This window comes from Anomaloglossus baeobatrachus, chromosome 4 (genome assembly GCF_048569485.1).
Source record: "Anomaloglossus baeobatrachus isolate aAnoBae1 chromosome 4, aAnoBae1.hap1, whole genome shotgun sequence".
In the NCBI taxonomy this organism is placed as follows: domain Eukaryota; kingdom Metazoa; phylum Chordata; class Amphibia; order Anura; family Aromobatidae; genus Anomaloglossus; species Anomaloglossus baeobatrachus.
The window spans coordinates 607,447,668-607,467,427 of NC_134356.1; positions in this window are offsets into that span (position 1 = coordinate 607,447,668).

A 19,760-nucleotide genomic window follows, 5' to 3' on the forward strand; every position below is an offset into this window, starting at 1 on the left:
CCGCGACACATCATGCACCCAGGCTTCAGAAAAAGGAGGACAAAGATAGCCGAAAAAGGAGGCTCAGGTACTGGAGAATGAAGACACCCATGCGACCAGTCTGCACCACTCCACCCCTTAAGTGAGTATTATAAAGTGAGTTTTATGTTCTGCACAGTGGCCTGGGCTCTTATATACAGCATGTTAGAATGCTGTATATAAAGCTCACTGGTGGTTGGTGCAGCTTATAGTCACCAAATCTGGTGACAGGTTCTCGTTAACTGGATTTGTACTCACCCCTCCCCTAGCATGGGAGGTATTATATTCCCCAGGCGCTCACAATTTGCCCTTTTTTCTTCTGAAAGAACGTTGTGAGTCCTCACCTGTCGTCCAGTCAGGGCTGGCCTGGTCATCTTTCAAATGTCAAATGGACTGGTCTTGGTGGAGATGGAAGAAAAGGGTTAATCCATGCTGCCAGAAGAAGATCACTGAAGATCAATAGGGATTAACATAATGTACATTATTGATTTTTGTCCCTGAATAAGGAGTCATACGGCTCCGAAATGCGTCGAACAATAAAATCAAATATCTTAAACCCCATTGATCTTCAGTGATCTTCTTCTGGCAGCGCGGATTAACCCTTTTCTTCCATCTCCTCCAACACTATCCTCCTAGGTTTTTCAGCAGCCTTTCTCAACACATCATTATAGTGGTTGTGTCTGTAACACAACTATAGCACCCCATGGGGCAGGTGTTTCAACCTACTCGTTGCCGGACCGGGGTGCAGATTCTTCTGCGTCATCACGGGGTGGCCTGGCCCAGTTCCGTTCCGTTGGAGGTAGTAGTCATGGATTAGGAAAGTCTATTAGGATCGTGACGCCACCTGTGGTACGCGGCCAGGGATGGGGCTGCCGCTGCAGGGTCTCTTGCCAGGGCAGATGTTGAGTGCAGCCGGGATGGTGTTGCTCCCCACAGGCGGAGCGGGATTTCCCCCGAGGAGGATGTCGGGGGTTTGGTAGTAGCAATGGCGCCGGTAAAGGAGAGGCAGAGACAGGGGCTGCGGTTCCCGGTGTTTTTACTCACAAGTCTTTCAGACACTGCCCAGGGTACCGTTCTCTGCCACTATGGGCTCCAGCCGATCCCGGATCCGTGAAAGGTCAAGTCCGGTGTGTGTGTCACCTGTGAGCGCTCTCCTCCTTTTGTGCGCAAAGTATCGGACCCTCGTGGCATGAAGCACTTGTGGGTCGCGGTGTCAGTAAAGTGTGTCCCGTTCTGTATGCTGATAGCGCAGTTCCGTTATGGGGCCGGTCCTCAACCCCAAATCCTATGTGCTATTTGGTGCAGACTCATGGGACGGGTCCGGTGACTTTCGGTAGCCATTCCCCACAACCCTTGCAGAGTTGGTAGACAACTTTGGAGTATAAAAGAGAGCAAGTTGTGATGTATAATTCATATTAAGACTCTAGAATAAGGTCAATCATGATAATTAGGACTTAAATGATTATGGGCAAAAATCGCAGGACATGTTACAGAAAAAAAGAGAGAAAGAGGCGATCATAAAAGCCCAAAAGACCAATAGACAGGAATTACAGTACAATGTACTTTTTATTAATATTTTATTTTTCATATAAATATAACAAGTGTGAGTGTGGGCAGAACAAACATACGCCAATATATACATACAGCGGAAAATATCATAGTTCAGTCAATGCAATAAATTACGTAAGGCTGCACATTCCTGTAACTTATATGCAGTATTCAAAGAGAGGACTCTAGTATCTGTACATACAAGGCACTCCAATTGATATTATGTATATATACAATTCCAATAGCACAATCCTTATAATATATATGTGTTACCAAGGATAGATAGATCACCATATACTTCATATTGGAGAACCTAAAAGCATGTAAAAGTACGGAGTCCCCATCTCATTCATGGTTACAGCTCAAGGTTCCTAAAGTAGTCATTATACGGGACGCCACTAGGTGTCACTATAACCATGTAGGTATATATAACTCGTATCTGGTTAATAGTAGCTCCCTAACTATCACTAACCGTATTAACATCAATAGATGCAATCAGTCAATATGAACCAGAGCTAACCGTTAGATAAAGCACAGGAAAACAATCCATTTACTTGCAATAAGTGGATTCCCGCTAATGGTGATAAAGCTCCCCATTCATGGTTACAACTCAAGGTTCATAGAGATATCATTATATGGGACGTCACTAGGTGTCACTATCACTATGTGAGTATATATAACACTCACCTAGTTAATGGTGGCTTCCCATCTAACACTAAAGGCCCCGTCACACTAAGCAACATCGCTAGCAACATCGCTGCTAACGAACAACTTTTGTGACGTTGCTAGCGATGTCGCTGTGTGTGACATCCAGCAACAACCTGGCCCCTGCTGTGAGGTCGTTGGTTGTTGCTGAATGTCCTGGGCCATTTTTTAGTTGTTGCTGTCCTGCTGTGAAGCACAGATCGCTGTGTGTGACAGCGAGACAGCAACAACTGAATGTGCAGGCAGCAGGAGCCGGCTTCTGCGGAGGCTGGTAACCAATGTAAACATCGGGTAACCAAGAAGCCCTGTCCTTGGATACCCGATATTTACCTTTGATACCAGCCTCCGCCGCTCTCACTGCCTGTGCTGCCGGCTCCTGCTCTGTGCACATGTAGCTGCAGGACACATCGGGTTAATTAACCTGATGTGTGCTGTAAGTAGGAGAGCAGGGAGCCAGTGCTAAGCAGTGTGCGCTGCTCCCTGCTCTGTGCACATTTAGCTGCAGCACACATCGGGTAATTAACCCCATGTGTGCTGTAGCTAGAAGAGCAGGGAGCCAGCGCTAAGCATTGTGCGCTGCTCCCTGCTCTGTGCACATTTAGCTGCAGCACACATCAGGTAATTAACCCCATGTGTGCTGTAGCTAGGAGAGCAAGGAGCCAGCGCTCAGTGTGCGCTGCTCCCTGCTCTCTGCACGTGTGGCTGGACACTGGTTGCTGGTGAGCTCACCAGCAACTCGTGTAGCCACGCTCCAGCGATCCCTGCCAGGTCAGGTTGCTGGTGGGATCGCTGGAGCGTCGCAGTGTGACAGCTCACCAGCAACCTCCTAGCAACTTACCAGCGATCCCTATCGTTGTTGGGATCGCTGGTAAGTTGCTTAGTGTGACGGTACCTTAACGTGTTTATATCAACAACTGCGATCAGTCAATAAGGACCGGAGCTAACCGCTAGATAACACACAGGAGAGCAGCCATAAAAACAATCCTATTTACTTACAATGAGTGAATTCCCGCTGATGGTGATAAGGCTCCCGACATGTGTTTCAATTCACTACCTTCGTCAGGGGGCGTGTCTAATCAACCAAGAGGAGGCTTTTTATATCTCCTGCCTCCAATTACCAACAGATACTTCCGTGACGCACCCGTCGTCATGGCTACTTGCCGACGCCAGTCAGGCCGCCGCGTCACCAGCCATCCAGCCCAGGACACCACATGGCCCCTGAACAGAAGACCAGTACAGACGCAGCGGCCGGACCAGTGCCGGCAGCCAATGACGGCCGTGCGTACATGTATCGGGTAATGGTATACAAAGTGCAAAAATCGTGAAATACATAGCTAACATATTACCACCATGGAGGGAATATATGGATATAGACAGCGATCGGAGAGAACAACATTTGCGCAAAGCAAACACATGTGTGCATATATACACACGCATGCTTGCCACTCATAGTAAACGGCATGAATAAGAAAGAACAAGTATAGATATAGCAAAAAATACAAAACAGCCAATAGTGAATTGAGAAATCACAGTTAGAATATGACATCCCATACTTCTGTCTCTCATCACTATGGCTGCCACAAAAATTACTGCTTAGCATCGCTCTTTCATCCAGATAGCCAGATAATGCAGCCGTCTTCGCAATCATATGTGCGAGTATAAACACAGGTCCTGTAGATCAATATAAATACTACGTCCATCGGGTCACCACACACATGTGTAACATGTTCACATAACTAAAATAAATAAGAAAAAAAGGGGGATTGATTAGACAAAAGTTAACCAACACCATATAAAAACCAGAGGCGTGTAAAATACAATTTAAATGTATTCAATTGGAGTCAAAAAGAGGCATATATTGGACGACATAGAACTCTCTGTATCTATAGGAAGGGCGCAAAACTGATATTATCGTTGAGGCCAGATGGACACACAGTACCCAATGTGTATATCCACCTGGCCTCAAGTTGGGCCAATCTTCTACTAACCTCCCCACCACGGATCCCCAAATCTAGTTGATCAATACCTTTAACCCTAAGCAAACCACCATTACAAGAATGGAATTTAAAGAAATGTTTAGGAAGGGTCTTGAGGCTCTCAACATCAGTTGTATTTCGTGCGGCCTCAATCCCCAATACATGCTCGCGAATACGTACCTTCAGCTGACGCGTAGTAAGTCCAATATAGATCTTGGGACATGGACATGTTGCGTAATACACAACTGCTTTTGAATTACATGTAATACGTTTACGTATATGATAGATTTTGCGGTTGTCAGCGTCAGTGAAGGTATTCTCGCGGCATATATTGGGGCATGCCACGCATTCCCCACAGGGGAAGCAGCCTACTTTAATAATGGGATTAATTTTACCCAAAAAAGTTGAATCCTTCCTATCACTTGTATAGTGGCTGCGGATAAGATGATCGCGAAGATTTTTACTGCGACGCATAGTAATTGATAATTGCTCGGGGATGATTTTATTGAGGGTGGGGTCGGCTTGGAGTATCGGCCATGCCCTATTGAGACATGCCCGAATAGATGGAATTTGGGCACAAAAGTTGGTAATAAATCGAATTTTATTACTAGATTCTGGTATCTTTTGGGAATACAGAAGGGAGTCCCTAGACGTATATTTGGCCCGATGGTAGGCCTTTTTTACCATCCTCCCACTATATCCCCTCTCCCTGAACCTCCCCTTAAGGTCCAAGGCCTGTCATTCAAAATCGGCGTCGGTCGAGCAGATCCTCCGTAACCGAAGGAACTGCCCAACCGGCACCGACCTGATCATAAATGTTGGGTGTGATGAGGATGCATGGAGTAACATGTTAGTAGATGTAGGCTTACGATACAAGTCAGACTGCAGAACACCCTCTGCGTCCTTTCTCACTACAATATCCAGGAACTCAATTTGTTCTGCGGACCATTTGGATGAAATTTTGATGTTGCGCGTGTTCGAGTTCACTCCTACTAAAAATAAATTAAGTTCTTCCACCGACCCCTGCCAGATCATGAAGATGTCGTCGATGTACCGCGTCCATAGAAGGACACGGCACACCAACGGCTCCCGATCTGACAGGAGAAGGTCCCTCTCCCACAGCCCCAGGAATAAATTAGCATAAGACGGGGCGAAAGCCGCCCCCATTGCAGTACCCTGGAGCTGTAGGTAGAAGGAATTCATAAAAGTAAAAAAATTGTGGGTAAGAGAGAACTCGAGCAGGCGCAACACCAACTCACGAAAGTCCTGAGGCATATCGGCAGTATCAAGATAGAATTTTACTGCTTCAATACCATCACTGTGAATGATGCTGGTGTAGAGGGACTCAACGTCCCCCGTCACCAGCAACGTATCCTTGCCAACATGCAAGCCATCAATTCTCCTGAGAAAGTCGCCGGTATCTTTGATAAATGATGGTAAACATTCAACCATAGGTTGAAGGATAAAATCAATCCACCGGCTGACCCTCTCAAGAAAATTCCCACACCCCGAAACAATAGGTCTTCCGGGGGGTGTGGTGGCATTCTTGTGTAATTTCGGCAGCAAGTAAAAGGTGGCAATGGTTGGCTCAGCCACAAGTAGTGCCGAAGCCAGCCCACTGTCGACAATGCCGTCATCCGTCGCCTTACCAATAATTTTTTTAAGTTGTGATACATATGCTGAGAGGGGATTGAATGTCAATTTTTTATAACATGTTTCATTCTGAAGCTGTTTAAATACCTCTCTCTCATACATACTGGTAGGCCAGATGACGACATTGCCGCCTTTATCAGCCGGCTTCAGCACCACTCCCGGTAGTTGTTTGAGCTCCTGGAGTCTAACACGCTCAGCTCTCGTAAGATTGTCACTATCCACTTTTGGAGAGATTTTTTCTAACTCTTTAGTGACAACCTTCACAAATAATTCCATGTTAGGACATGTGGATAACGGAAGGAATTTTTTGGAGCGAGGCTTGATGGTGGGAGGAATCTTACCTCCGATCTCAGTGCTATGTTCTCTTGCCAAATCCTCAAGGATAGTCACCGCATTTTGTTCCTTTTCTGTAGGGAACAAATTATGCAAGGTATCATCAAAAAAATGTTTTTTAAAAATGACTGACTGTGCAAATATATGCAGGTCTTTAATGACAGAGAACAGATCGAAACTAGACGTAGGAGAAAAGGACAACCCTTTTTCCAAAAGTTGCAAATCAATGTTAGATAGCTTATATGAGCTAAGATTAATTACCTTGTTGTCCTGTCTCCTATACGCAGATCCATTTTGTTGATTAAAAAATCTATGATTAGATCGGTTCCCACCATCAAGTCTGGCTCCAGAGCGTGTAGTGATACCAGATACATATGTATCAGAAATATCACTCATAGTGTTTAGAGATGACTGTGAGGATGCTCTGCTAGGTCCGGCTGCATCGTCATTTGGTCGTCTCCATGCATAAACCAACTTCATATTGGAATCGTTTTGGTCTCTATGTAGCTTAGAGGTCTGTGTGGAATGGATCTTTTTGATTATCAATTCCAATTTTCGAGTAAGCATATCATCAAAGATCTTTAACCTTTCCTCTGAGCATAATGTTCTAAATTCTGCTTGTTTCTGATCCAGGATCTTATCCAATTTATTTAAAGAAGAAGAGTCCAATTCAATTAACAATTGCATCAAGGTAGTAGAACACAGATTACAAGCATTCTCCCATTTTTCAATAAATGATTCATCGTCAATTGTAAAGGAAGGAGTAACTCTTATGCGAAGACCTCTAGGGATTAGTTTTTTAGCTATATAACGTTCCAATAGTGCCCTATTCCACCACAACCGTGTGCGTCTGGTAATCAATCTTTGTATCTCCGAGAATCTATCATCCAGGCCAGGTGACTCCTCATTAGATATACTAATAGACGGCCCACCAAACACTTGTTCAACCTGATTCTGCCATGTGTTTTCCATGGCCTTGTCGTCCATCATCACCACTAAATCTGTGCTAAACACAGTGAAAACTGAAATATAAAAGAGAGCAAGTTGTGATGTATAATTCATATTAAGACTCTAGAATAAGGTCAATCATGATAATTAGGACTTAAATGATTATGGGCAAAAATCGCAGGACATGTTACAGAAAAAAAGAGAGAAAGAGGCGATCATAAAAGCCCAAAAGACCAATAGACAGGAATTACAGTACAATGTACTTTTTATTAATATTTTTACGTAATTTATTGCATTGACTGAACTATGATATTTTCCGCTGTATGTATATATTGGCGTATGTTTGTTCTGCCCACACTCACACTTGTTATAACAACATTAATAAAAAGTACATTGTACTGTAATTCCTGTCTATTGGTCTTTTGGGCTTTTATGATCGCCTCTTTCTCTCTTTTTTTCTGTAACTTTGGAGTATGCCTGCCCTAGGAATCTGTATCCCGACAGCGCCAGTCCTGTGGAAGCAGCTGCCCTGCCCTGAGTGATGAACGTCTTGGCCCACAGAGCTGCACGTGGCACGTCCACTCTTCTCTGTGTCTGAAGCTGAACTCTCCTGTTGTTGTTGTGTTGTGTGTTCTGAGCTGTTGCCCCCAGCTGCTGCCACCGGCTGGTTTACTACTCTCACTAGGTCAACCTGCTCTTCCCACTGTGCTCCTAAAGCTGGGTTTACACACTGAAACTTTCTAGCTATCCCACCAGCAATCCCAACCTGGCCGGGATCGCTACAAAGTCTCTGGTGAGCTGTCAAACAGGCAGACCTGGCCAACGACGCAACAGCGATCCGGACCTGCAGAGCGACCTAGCTGGTTGTTGGGGATGTTGTAAAGCAGATTTTTGAAAGGGAAGTCGCTGTAAAGTCCCCTTTACACACTGAAACTTTCTAGCGATGCATGCTGCACAGCGGGAAACAAAGGACCTAAGAATGGTCCTGAACGATTTGTAGCGATCACAACTTCACAGCAGGGGCCAGGTCGCTGATGTGTTTCACACACTGCAATGTCGCTGGGGAGGTCGCTGTAACGTCACAAAACCGGTGACGTTACAGCGATGTCGTTTGAGATGTTGCAGTGTGTAAAGCCACCTTAACTCTCCCTGGTGGTTGCTTCTCCCTGACCCTGAGTCCCCAGTCCAGTGGATCTGAGGAGCCCCTGGTGCGGTGGCGTCCTGTAAACCCACCGCTGTAGTGATCCCCTACTGTGATCCGACCCTGGCCCGGTCCCCATTGGGGAGAGCAACCCAGTGACGGTCTGTTTGTGTATGTGTAAACCGGCCTCGACCTTCCTTGGACCTAGGATGAGTACTACACCCTAATGGGGGTGCAGTACCCTGTGGCGCCTGAAGCCGCAGGGGTGCCATACAACCACACCAGGTTAGTGCACCTAATTTACTTCTGTTACCATTGGATAAGACACCATCTGCACCCCCCCTTCTTTGTCATTTTAGTTTTACTACATACACAAATGAGCTGGTCTGACAGCGTAGAAGAGAAATCTGCTTCTGGTCTGTTTTGGCCTGCTGGAGGTCAACACAATGCTAAGAACATTAAGTATTGCCAGGTTATCACTTTATCACGCTGCCCGCACTGGACATGTGCCAGTAAGCGGTAGGCTGTATTGCAGAATTAGGCTGTGTAGGAAAGGGTTGAAAGGAGAGACATACTGCATGAGAAGGCTGTATATAGGGGGTTTAATGGAGTAATATACTGCAAGATGGGTCTGTATATAGAGGGGCTAAAAGAAGTCTGTCACAAACCACCGGGGGGGTCACTCAGAAATCCCCCGCGCTGGCTACCAGTACGTCACAATCGGGGGGTAACAAGTGGGGTCACCCCTCCTTTATACCTCCCGACCGACAGACAGAGCACGTGACGCGCTCTCTAGCGCCCCTCTTATAGTCAGGCCAATTATGGAATGGCCCGACAATAAGCAAGGAGGCCGCTATACTACTTATGCCGATTATTGAAGGGTCCCCGGTGAGAGTAAGGTATATATTCCCCCGACCTCCGCGGGCGGAATATATAAAATCTCCCCGAATCTCACTGGCCTCCCCACAATAATCCTTGGCACAATTCGCTGCCACCAACCGATTTACGGTAACTATTAGCCGAACACACAGACGTGGGATTCAAGATCGAGATAACAGAACAGCCCAAGATTAATTATATAATTTAATCAGCCTAAAGCACACTAGAACTACAATATATACAATAGGGAATCTACAGAATATACATATGTCAGAGTACAGTTACAATCAAAGCATGGGTTACAAACAGGCATACACAGTTCCAGCAGTTACCTTGTTGCGTCTGGCCACAGGGGGGCGCTGTAGACCAGGTTTCCAGGAACTCCCTCACAGGTCTTTCCCAACCAGGCCCCCGAGCAGAAGAACCCTGGAAAATGGCCGAAGTAGGGTTATCAACCTGGCCAAATCCAGGTCCCCTCCTACCTTCGTGACCTCACAGGGAGCACTGCTCCACCCCTGGCTTGAGTTATGGACAATATCCCAACCTGGAATATGGGCCATAACTTTGCCTGGGAGCGTCGTAGGCGGATGCCAATGCTCTCATTGTGACAGTTATGAATTTAGCTACAGAACGAGGGGACTCATGACCTGTCTGCCAGTTCCCCATTGGCTGATATCACGCCTGGGGCATTTCCCAATGTCCTGCTCCCATAAAAAGGGTGTGCCGGCATCGGCCGCATGCGGAGACACCATTTTTATGGTTGCCATATTTATCGGAAATATGGCTTGCGAGATATGAACCATTTTTTACTGGAGTCGTTCTGTCTGGCTATTTCCATAGCCTTGCTAATGAGATACAACTCTTGTTACAGGGTGACGGCAGGGAGTCATCCTGTGTCCATTGTTCCCACACCACCTCATTTCCATATCACAGGACATGGCCATGGAGGTGTAAGTGGAACACTGAGAACAAGAAGGGAGGGGGCACTGCCAGGGAGTGATGAGGGATTATGACTGGAGTCATAATTCATCTTCATATCCCGGGATTTGCCTCACACCTCCCCCCTTTTGAGGGCGCTAGGGGGCAGCACACTCCGGTGTTCCCCCGTGCGCCCGTCCGCGACCTCTCCTTGTCGGGACAGCCCGTCTGCGTTACCGTGGTCACGGCCCCTTTTGTGGCGAATGGTGAAGTTGTATTGCTGGAGCGCAAGGCTCCATCGCAACAATCGCCCATTCGTCCCAGAGACGGTGTGCAACCAGCTGAGGGGATTGTGGTCCGTCTCCACGATGAAGTGGCGCCCGTATAGATAGGGTTGCAGACGCTGCAGGGCCCACATTATGGCCAGGCACTCCTTCTCCATCGTGGAATAGGCAACTTCCCTTGGTAACAGCTTCCTGCTCAGGTACAAGACTGGGTGCTCTTGGCTCGCAGAGTCCACCTGGCTGAGCACCGCACCGAGGCCGAAGTCACTGGCGTCGGTCTGTACTACAAACGGCCGCGTGAAGTCGGCTGCCTGTAGCACGGGCGGGCTGGACAGGGCGTCCTTTAGGGCCCGGAAGGCTGTCTCGCAGTCCATTGTCCAATCGACTGCAGAGGGCAGCTTCTTCTTGGTGAGGTCCGTCAAGGGCTTTGCCAGGCTACTATAGCAGGGAACAAACCTCCTATAGTACCCAGCGGTCCCCAAGAAGGACGTCACCTGCTTCTTGGTCCTGGGGGTGGGCCAGGATGCGATGGCTTCCACTTTCTCAGGCTCGGGCTTCAGTGTTCTCCCACCTACCCGGTGACCGAGGTACTGGACCTCGCTCATGGCCAGCTGACACTTTCCCGGCTTGATGGTCAAACCTGCCCGGTGGATCCGCCTGAGCACCTGTGCTAGATGCTCTAGGTGGTCCTCCCAGGTGGGACTGAAGACGGCAATGTCATCCAGGTACGCGGCCGCGTACCCTTCAAGTCCCTTGAGCAGGGTGTTGACCATCCGCTGGAAAGTGGCAGGGGCATTCCTCATCCCGAATGGCATCACCGTGGACTCGTACAGTCCAAATGGGGTAATAAAGGCAGAGCGTTCCCTGGCCTTGCGAGTCAGGGGGATCTGCCAATATCCCCGGCTCAGATCCATGATGGTCAGGTACTGAGCCCCGGCCAACTGATCGAGCAGGTCATCGATGCGTGGCATTGGGTACGCATCGGCGACCGTGACAGCATTGAGCCCCCTGTAGTCCACGCAGAACCGAGTGGTTCGGTCCTTCTTAGGGACGAGGACTACAGGCAAGGCCCAAGCGCTGTTGGATGCCTGGATCACCCCCAGCTTCAGCATCTCGTCAATCTCCTGGCGCATGTGTTGCTGCACCTCCAGGGAGACCCGATATGCTGACCGCCGGATCGGGGGATGATCCCCAGTGTCCACGTGATGGACAGCCAAGTCAGTCCTTCCGGGCTGGTTGGTAAACAACCCCCGGAAGGGGAGGAGGGTGGCCCACAGCTGGGACCGTTGGTCTTCCAAGAGCTGGTGGCCAACCTCCACATCCTCAATGGATCCGCCTGCCCTAACCTGGGCTAGCATATCCAAGAGGGTTTCCGCTTCTCCCTCCTCGGGCAGGTTGCACACGGGGAGCGCACATGCCTCCCGCTCATGATGTGCCTTCATCATGTTCACATGGAAGGGCTTCCGCCTTCCACGGGCAGGGTCCAGGGTGACCAGGTACGTTACAGGGTTGAGCTGCTGGTACACGAGGTATGGGCCTTCCCAGGCTGCCTGAAGCTTGTCCTGTGGTACGGGGACCAGTACCCACACCTTTTGACCCACTTGGTAGGTCCTCTCACAAGCGTTCTGGTCGTACCAACGCTTCTGATCGGCCTGGGCTTGAGCCATATTGTCGTGTACCAGTTGCGTCAAGGCCTGCATTTTGTCCCGGAAGCGCATGACATACTCGATAACCGACACTCCAGGGGTGGCCAAATCCCCTTCCCAAGCCTCTTTCACCAGAGCCAGGGGGCCCCGCACACGTCGCCCGTACAGGAGCTCAAACGGTGAGAATCCTGTTGAGGCCTGTGGAACCTCCCGGTAAGCAAATAACAGGTGTGGGAGATACTGCTCCCAGTCACGCCCATGGGAGTCGACCAACATCTTAAGCATCTGCTTTAAGGTGCCATTGAACCGCTCGCACAGGCCATTAGTCTGTGGATGGTACGGGCTGGCCACCAGATGTCGCACCTGGACTTGCTTACAGAGGGCCTCCATCAGCTGGGACATGAATTGGGTCCCCCGGTCAGTGAGCATTTCCTGGGGAAAACCCACTCGGGAGAAAATCTCCAGCAATGCGGTGGCCACCTTGTCAGCCCGAATGGACGACAAGGCCACTGCTTCTGGGTACCGGGTGGCATAGTCCACTACCGTCAGTATGAAGCGTTTCCCGGAGCTGCTGGGGATGGCCAGCGGGCCGACCAGATCCACAGCCACCCTCCTGAAAGGCTCATCGATGATGGGCAGAGATACCAGTGGGGCTTTGGGGCGTGGCCCCGCCTTCCCCACTCTCTGACAGGTTTCACACGAACGGCAGTAGGCAGCCACATCGGCCCCCATTTTTGGCCAGTAGAAATGCTGGTTTAACCTGGCCTTGGTCTTAGCGATCCCTAGGTGTCCGGCCATCGGAATCTCATGTGCGATCCGCAACAACTCCGTCCGGAACGGATAGGGTACCACCAACTGTCGGTCCCTGGGCCACGCCTCCGGTGAACCCTGCTGGACCGTGGCCCGGTACAGCCGTCCTTGGTCCCAGACCACTCGCTCCGGGTCCGAGTCCGAGGGAGGCTGTGCCGCCTGCTCCTTAAGAGCTTTCAGGCTGTCGTCAGCTTCTAACGCTGCCTGAAACCCCTGACTAGATGTGGCCAGAATCGACGAGACTGTCACATCTTCAGTCAGTACCCCGGGACCTGTGTCCTGGCCTCCACCTGACTCGGCTGCCACTTGGTCAGAAGGGGAAGAGCTATCGGACCTCCGGGAGGCCCCTTGGCTTCCAGCACTCCCACTGCGGGTGACAGCGGCCACAGCCGCTGCGACCGTGGGTCGTGCCTGCTCCTCCTCCGTTCCTGACCAAGTCGCCGGTTCAGGCAGACCTACCTGGCTTCCTGACACCCCGGTTGTGGGGGAACCATGCACCGAGATCTTACCTGGGAGCACTTCCGCTCCTGGACCGGCCCCAATCTCACCTGCCTGTTCCCCTCCTGCAGCAACAGAACCCCGCTGTGAAATCTCTGGGGACCCCACATTTGCTGTGGTAGCCCCCACCCCACACACTGGTCCTCCCCCTGCAGCACCCTGCTCTCTGCTTATCCCTGCAGAGGGCAGCAGATCCCAGCGCACAGGCTGATTACTTGTAGAGGCATTGTCACACCTTTCTCTGACCCCCTCCCCTGTCACAGCTGCAGCTGAGTGTGTGTCTATGGTGTCTATGCAAGCAGAAATATCAGAGTTCACTCCCTCCTCCCTTACATCATTCATAGATAACACATTAACATTGTCCGGAGGCATGTCAGTACTGGCTGAAGGTTCAGCCCTTGGTTGGGGCCCAAACTGGGAGGTTATCTGCCCCAAATCTGTCCCAAGTAGCACGTTTGCAGGGATCCGATCAGTTACCCCCACCTCCCTCACCCCTCGCCCTGCGCCCCAGTCCACATAAATGTCAGCAACAGGCAGCGCCGGGTCAGTGCCTCCAATCCCGGAGACAGCGAGGGTTTTTCCAGGGATCAAGTCTTGGGGGGACACCATCTCAGGCCGCACCAGAGTCACCTCCGAGGCGCTGTCTCGCAGTCCTATGGTCACAGACCGGCTGACGGTGACAGGTTGGAAGCTGTCCAGGGACCTACCACCACCCCCACCCACACAATACACCTTGGGCGGCCCTTGGGACGGGGACGGAGCCGGGGCCTTGGGACGCGGAGGGCACATGGCCTTGAAGTGTCCAGGTAGGTTGCACTGGTGGCACCGTCTTGGTTCCGCCACGGGCCTGGAGAGGGGAGTTGAGGGGGACACCCCCTGCAGTCTAGGGGCAGGTGGGGCAGTCGCAGAATTCATCTTACCCCCTCTCCAGGTGCTGCTGGTGGCCGCTCTCCTGGCCTCAGGGGCCCGGTTGTTGGTGTAGTCATCGGCAAGGGCAGCTGTAGCCGTGGACCCCTTTGGCTTCTGGTCTCGGATGAACTGGCGGAGATCCTCAGGGCAGTTCCACAAGAGTTGCTCCGTGATGAACAAGTCCAGGATCTCCGGTCCGGTGGAAAGCTGCAGGCCTTGGGTCCAGTGGTCGGCAGCTCGGGCAAGTGCCCGCCGGTGGTCAGCCCAGGAGTCCTTTGGTCCCTTCTGTAGGCTCCGGAACTTCTTGCGGTAGGACTCTGGAGTGAGGTTGTACTGTTGGATCAGGGCCCGCTTGATGGTGTCGTAGCCCTGATCTGCCTCAGCAGGCAAGTCCCCAAGGACATCCAGGGCCTTGCCCCTTAAACGGGGGGTCAGGTATTTGGCCCACTGGTCCTTGTCCAGATGGTGCTGCAAGCAAGTCCGTTCAAAAGCAGTCAAGAAAGAGTCCAAGTCTCCATCCTTCTCCAGCACTGGGAAGTCCTCAACACGGACCTTTGGAAGTTTGGTGTCTCGAAGGTCACGTGTGGCTGATGAGGGCCGGAGCTGAGCTAGCTGCAGCTGGTAGTCACGGTCTGCCTGTCGCTCTCGCTCTCGCTCTTCACGCGCTGCCTGCCGCTCTCGCTCCGCAGCCTCACGCTCTGCGTGCCGCTCTGCCCTGCGCTCTGCCAGGAGTTCCTTGTAGCCCTTCTGGTCTCCAGCCTGGAGAAGGGCCATAGCCATTTGAAGAAGGCTATCCGAGCCTCCCAGGCTCGGTGGAATGGCACGTGGTGATCTGCGGCACGCTGCAGAGCTAGGCGATTCACTGTCCCTTTCAGAGCGGAGGGCTGGCATCTGGCTCGTTGAGGAACCTTGGGTGAGCTCCTCCTCATCTTGTCCAGCAGTGCCAGGTTGCGCAATGTCCTCGGCAGAACGGTTTTCTGGCGTCGAGCTCCTGGAGGACTCGTGGGCAACCTCCTCATTGCTGTCCACAGCACCGTCCTCCCTCTCTTCGGCTCCTGCCTTAGCATTGGCCAGTTGCATAGCTCTGCTCCTGGTGCCATCAGCCATTCTTGCAGACTTTTGGTCACTGACACAGAACTGACACCTGATGCCTCCACACACCTTACAGTATCTGCACTCTGACACTCTAGTGTTGAGCTAGTCTGAAGACCCCAGCAGCCACAGCTGCTGCAGGCAGTCTTTAGTGTCTGGGAGTATGGGTCTCACACTCACACACACTATTATCTCGATCCCACCGCTATGCCACCAATATGTCACAAACCACCGGGGGGTCACTCAGAAATCCCCCGCGCTGGCTACCAGTACGTCACAATCGGGGGGTAACAAGTGGGGTCACCCCTCCTTTATACCTCCCGACCGACAGACAGAGCACGTGACGCGCTCTCTAGCGCCCCTCTTATAGTCAGGCCAATTATGGAATTGCCCGACCATAAGCAAGGAGGCCGCTATACTACTTATGCCGATTATTGAAGGGTCCCCGGTGAGAGTAAGGTATATATTCCCCCGACCTCCGCGGGCGGAATATATAAAATCTCCCCGAATCTCACTGGCCTCCCCACAATAATCCTTGGCACAATTCGCTGCCACCAACCGATTTACGGTAACTATTAGCCGAACACACAGACGTGGGATTCAAGATCGAGATAACAGAACAGCCCAAGATTAATTATATAATTTAATCAGCCTAAAGCACACTAGAACTACAATATATACAATAGGGAATCTACAGAATATACATATGTCAGAGTACAGTTACAATCAAAGCATGGGTTACAAACAGGCATACACAGTTCCAGCAGTTACCTTGTTGCGTCTGGCCACAGGGGGGCGCTGTAGACCAGGTTTCCAGGAACTCCCTCACAGGTCTTTCCCAACCAGGCCCCCGAGCAGAAGAACCCTGGAAAATGGCCGAAGTAGGGTTATCAACCTGGCCAAATCCAGGTCCCCTCCTACCTTCGTGACCTCACAGGGAGCACTGCTCCACCCCTGGCTTGAGTTATGGACAATATCCCAACCTGGAATATGGGCCATAACTTTGCCTGGGAGCGTCGTAGGCGGACGCCAATGCTCTCATTGTGACAGTTATGAATTTAGCTACAGAACGAGGGGACTCATGACCTGTCTGCCAGTTCCCCATTGGCTGATATCACGCCTGGGGCATTTCCCAATGTCCTGCTCCCATAAAAAGGGTGTGCCGGCATCGGCCGCATGCGGAGACACCATTTTTATGGTTGCCATATTTATCGGAAATATGGCTTGCGAGATATGAACCATTTTTTACTGGAGTCGTTCTGTCTGGCTATTTCCATAGCCTTGCTAATGAGATACAACTCTTGTTACAGGGTGACGGCAGGGAGTCATCCTGTGTCCATTGTTCCCACACCACCTCATTTCCATATCACAGGACATGGCCATGGAGGTGTAAGTGGAACACTGAGAACAAGAAGGGAGGGGGCACTGCCAGGGAGTGATGAGGGATTATGACTGGAGTCATAATTCATCTTCATATCCCGGGATTTGCCTCACAAAGTCATATATTGGAGGTTGGGGCTGAGAGGTATGATATAATGTAGGAGAGTGCTGTACAAAGAGGTGCTGAAAAAAGTGTTATACTGCAGGATGGGGGTTGTATTTAGAGCAGCTGAAAGGAATTATATAATACAAGTTGTGGTTTTGTGTAGAGATGCTGAAAGGAGAACTGAGGGATGGAGCTGTATATAGAGAGGGCTGAAACGAATGATGAAATTCATTATGTTACTGTATATAGGAGGCTGAGAGGAGCGATATACTGCATGATGGGGCTACACTCAAAAGGTGAAGGAATTAGTTCACCATATCCGACTGAATAAATTAATGAAGGTTGACTTTTAGGTAAAATGTTCACACACATTTCAAGGACGTTGAGTACACCAACTAATAGCTGTCCTTATTCACTGATGCCTTGGTCTCAAATAGACTTGGGCTGGTCTTTTCTTCGGAATGGTGTGTGCTGGCTTGGCCTGCATTATAGTGTAAATAAAGTCCTTAAAAAGAATGTGTGACGCCCTCGACCCCCAGGGGTCACAGGTCACTACACACACCACATAGACCCCCACCCCAGTAAGGTACCATCAGTCAACCAAAGACCTGATTGCCTCCCTCACAGTTAGACAGGCACACCAGGTGGGCGGAGTCAGGCGGATAGACACGCCCCCCGAGGAGTCTGCTGGCCTGAGGCAGGAGACACAAGCGGAAATTGAGTTAGGAGAGAGGACTGAGAGGGGTACAGTTCTGCGCGGGGCCTGGGTTGGAGCCTAGGACCCCCAATCAGTCAGGCAGGCAGACGGTAGTGGTCACCTGCAGGAGACCGGGAATACGACCGGTGGAACCGTAAGGGACCGGGACAGGGTAGTGGCCCGCCGGAACCGAACCGGGGAGCCAACTGGATACCGGAGCACCAGACAGGGTACTCAGACCCCGGACTAGGCTATAAGCCACCACCATAGTCAAATTAACTGATTGCGGTCTGGACCTCAGGGGTTCATTCCCACCTAAGTTCCAATTGAAGGCAACAGCCCAACCCGTGCGGATAAGCGCCACCGCCAAAGGCCAGAGATCCACAGGGCCAGCGTCTGCGGGCAAACGGGCTCCACCGACACTTACACGTCGGGGAACGGACTACCAGTGCCCAGGCACAGTAGTCAAGATACACAGGTGTAGGAGAAAGGCGGACATTGCCACCCTGACTGGAGAAGCTGGAGCCGGCTGCGAGCCCCGTTCATCATCCCATTTGTAATATAAGACTATATGGTGTGCACTCAGCTGTAAGTGAATTTGGAGGTGCTAGTGAGTGGACCAAGGTCCAGACTATCATATATATTGTAGACACTGCACTCTCTACTCAAAAAGGGTATAAAAAGACCAACAAATTTAGTTTTTTTCAAAAAATTTTTTTGTGTTTTTTTTTATTTTTCAATGATTTGTCAATACTATACAGGGCCGGCGTCAGCACGCGGCATACCTGGGCAAATGCCGGGGCCCTGGAGAGCCGAGGGGGCCCACTCGGCCTCGTCAGTTCTGGTGCCCCTTGGCCGGGGCCCCCTCGCCTTAGTTCTGCTGCCCCCGGGCCGAGTTCATCAGTCCTCGGCAGGAATCTGCAGCGCCGTCCCTTTAAGGCGCGCAGACTTCCTGGTTTGAACTTCATCTGTGGGCGGAGCTACCGACCGGCCTGCTCAGTCCCACAGATGAAGGAGTTGCAGTGCCAGCCAGCGACCCCCAGCACAGCTCTTCTCTCCGGCGCTGTGTGGGCCCCCTCTCCGGCGCTTTGTGGGCCCCCTCTCCACCGTGACCTGAGAGGTATGTGCCCTCCCCGCCCCCGATTTATGGGCCCTGGGGAGCTGTATGGGCTTCTCCCCCCTTAGGTGTATGCCCTGCCCCCCGGTGCTGTATGTGCTGGCCCCTGGAGCTGTGTGTGTGGGCCCCACAGAGCTACGTGTGTGTCTGTATGTATGTAGCAGAGCTATGTGTGTATGTATGTAGCAGAGCTATGTGTGTATGTATGTAGCAGATTCATGTATGTATGTAGCAGAGCTATGTGTATGTATGTATGTAGCAGAGCTATGTGTGTATGTATGTAGCAGAGCTATGTGTGTATGTATGTAGCAGAGCTATGTGTGTATGTATGTAGCAGAGCTATGTGTGTATGTATGTAGCAGAGCTATGTGTGTATGTATGTAGCAGAGCTATGTGTGTATGTATGTAGCAGATTCATGTATGTATGTAGCAGAGCTATGTATGTAGCAGAGCTATGTGTGTATGTATGTAGCAGAGCTATGTGTGTATGTATGTAGCAGAGCTATGTGTGTATGTATGCAGCAGAGCTATGTGTGTATGTATGCAGCAGAGCTATGTGTGTATGTATGTAGCAGAGCTATGTGTGTATGTATGCAGCAGAGCTATGTCTATGTATGTAGCAGAGCTATGTGTGTATGTATGTAGCAGATTCATGTATGTATGTAGCAGAGCTATGTATGTAGCAGAGCTATGTGTGTATGTATGTAGCAGAGCTATGTGTGTATGTATGTAGCAGAGCTATGTGTGTATGTATGTAGCAGATTCATGTATGTATGTAGCAGAGCTATATGTATGTATGTAGCAGAGCTATGTATGTAGCAGAGCTATGTATGTAGCAGAGCTATGTATGTAGCAGAGCTATGTGTGTATGTATGTAGCAGAGCTATGTGTGTATGTATGTAGCAGAGCTATGTGTGTATGTATGTAGCAGAGCTATGTGTGTATGTATGTAGCAGAGCTATGTGTGTATGTATGTAGCAGAGCTATGTGTGTATGTATGTAGCAGATTCATGTATGTATGTAGCAGAGCTATATGTATGTATGTAGCAGAGCTATGTATGTAGCAGAGCTATGTATGTAGCAATGCTATGTATGTAGCAGA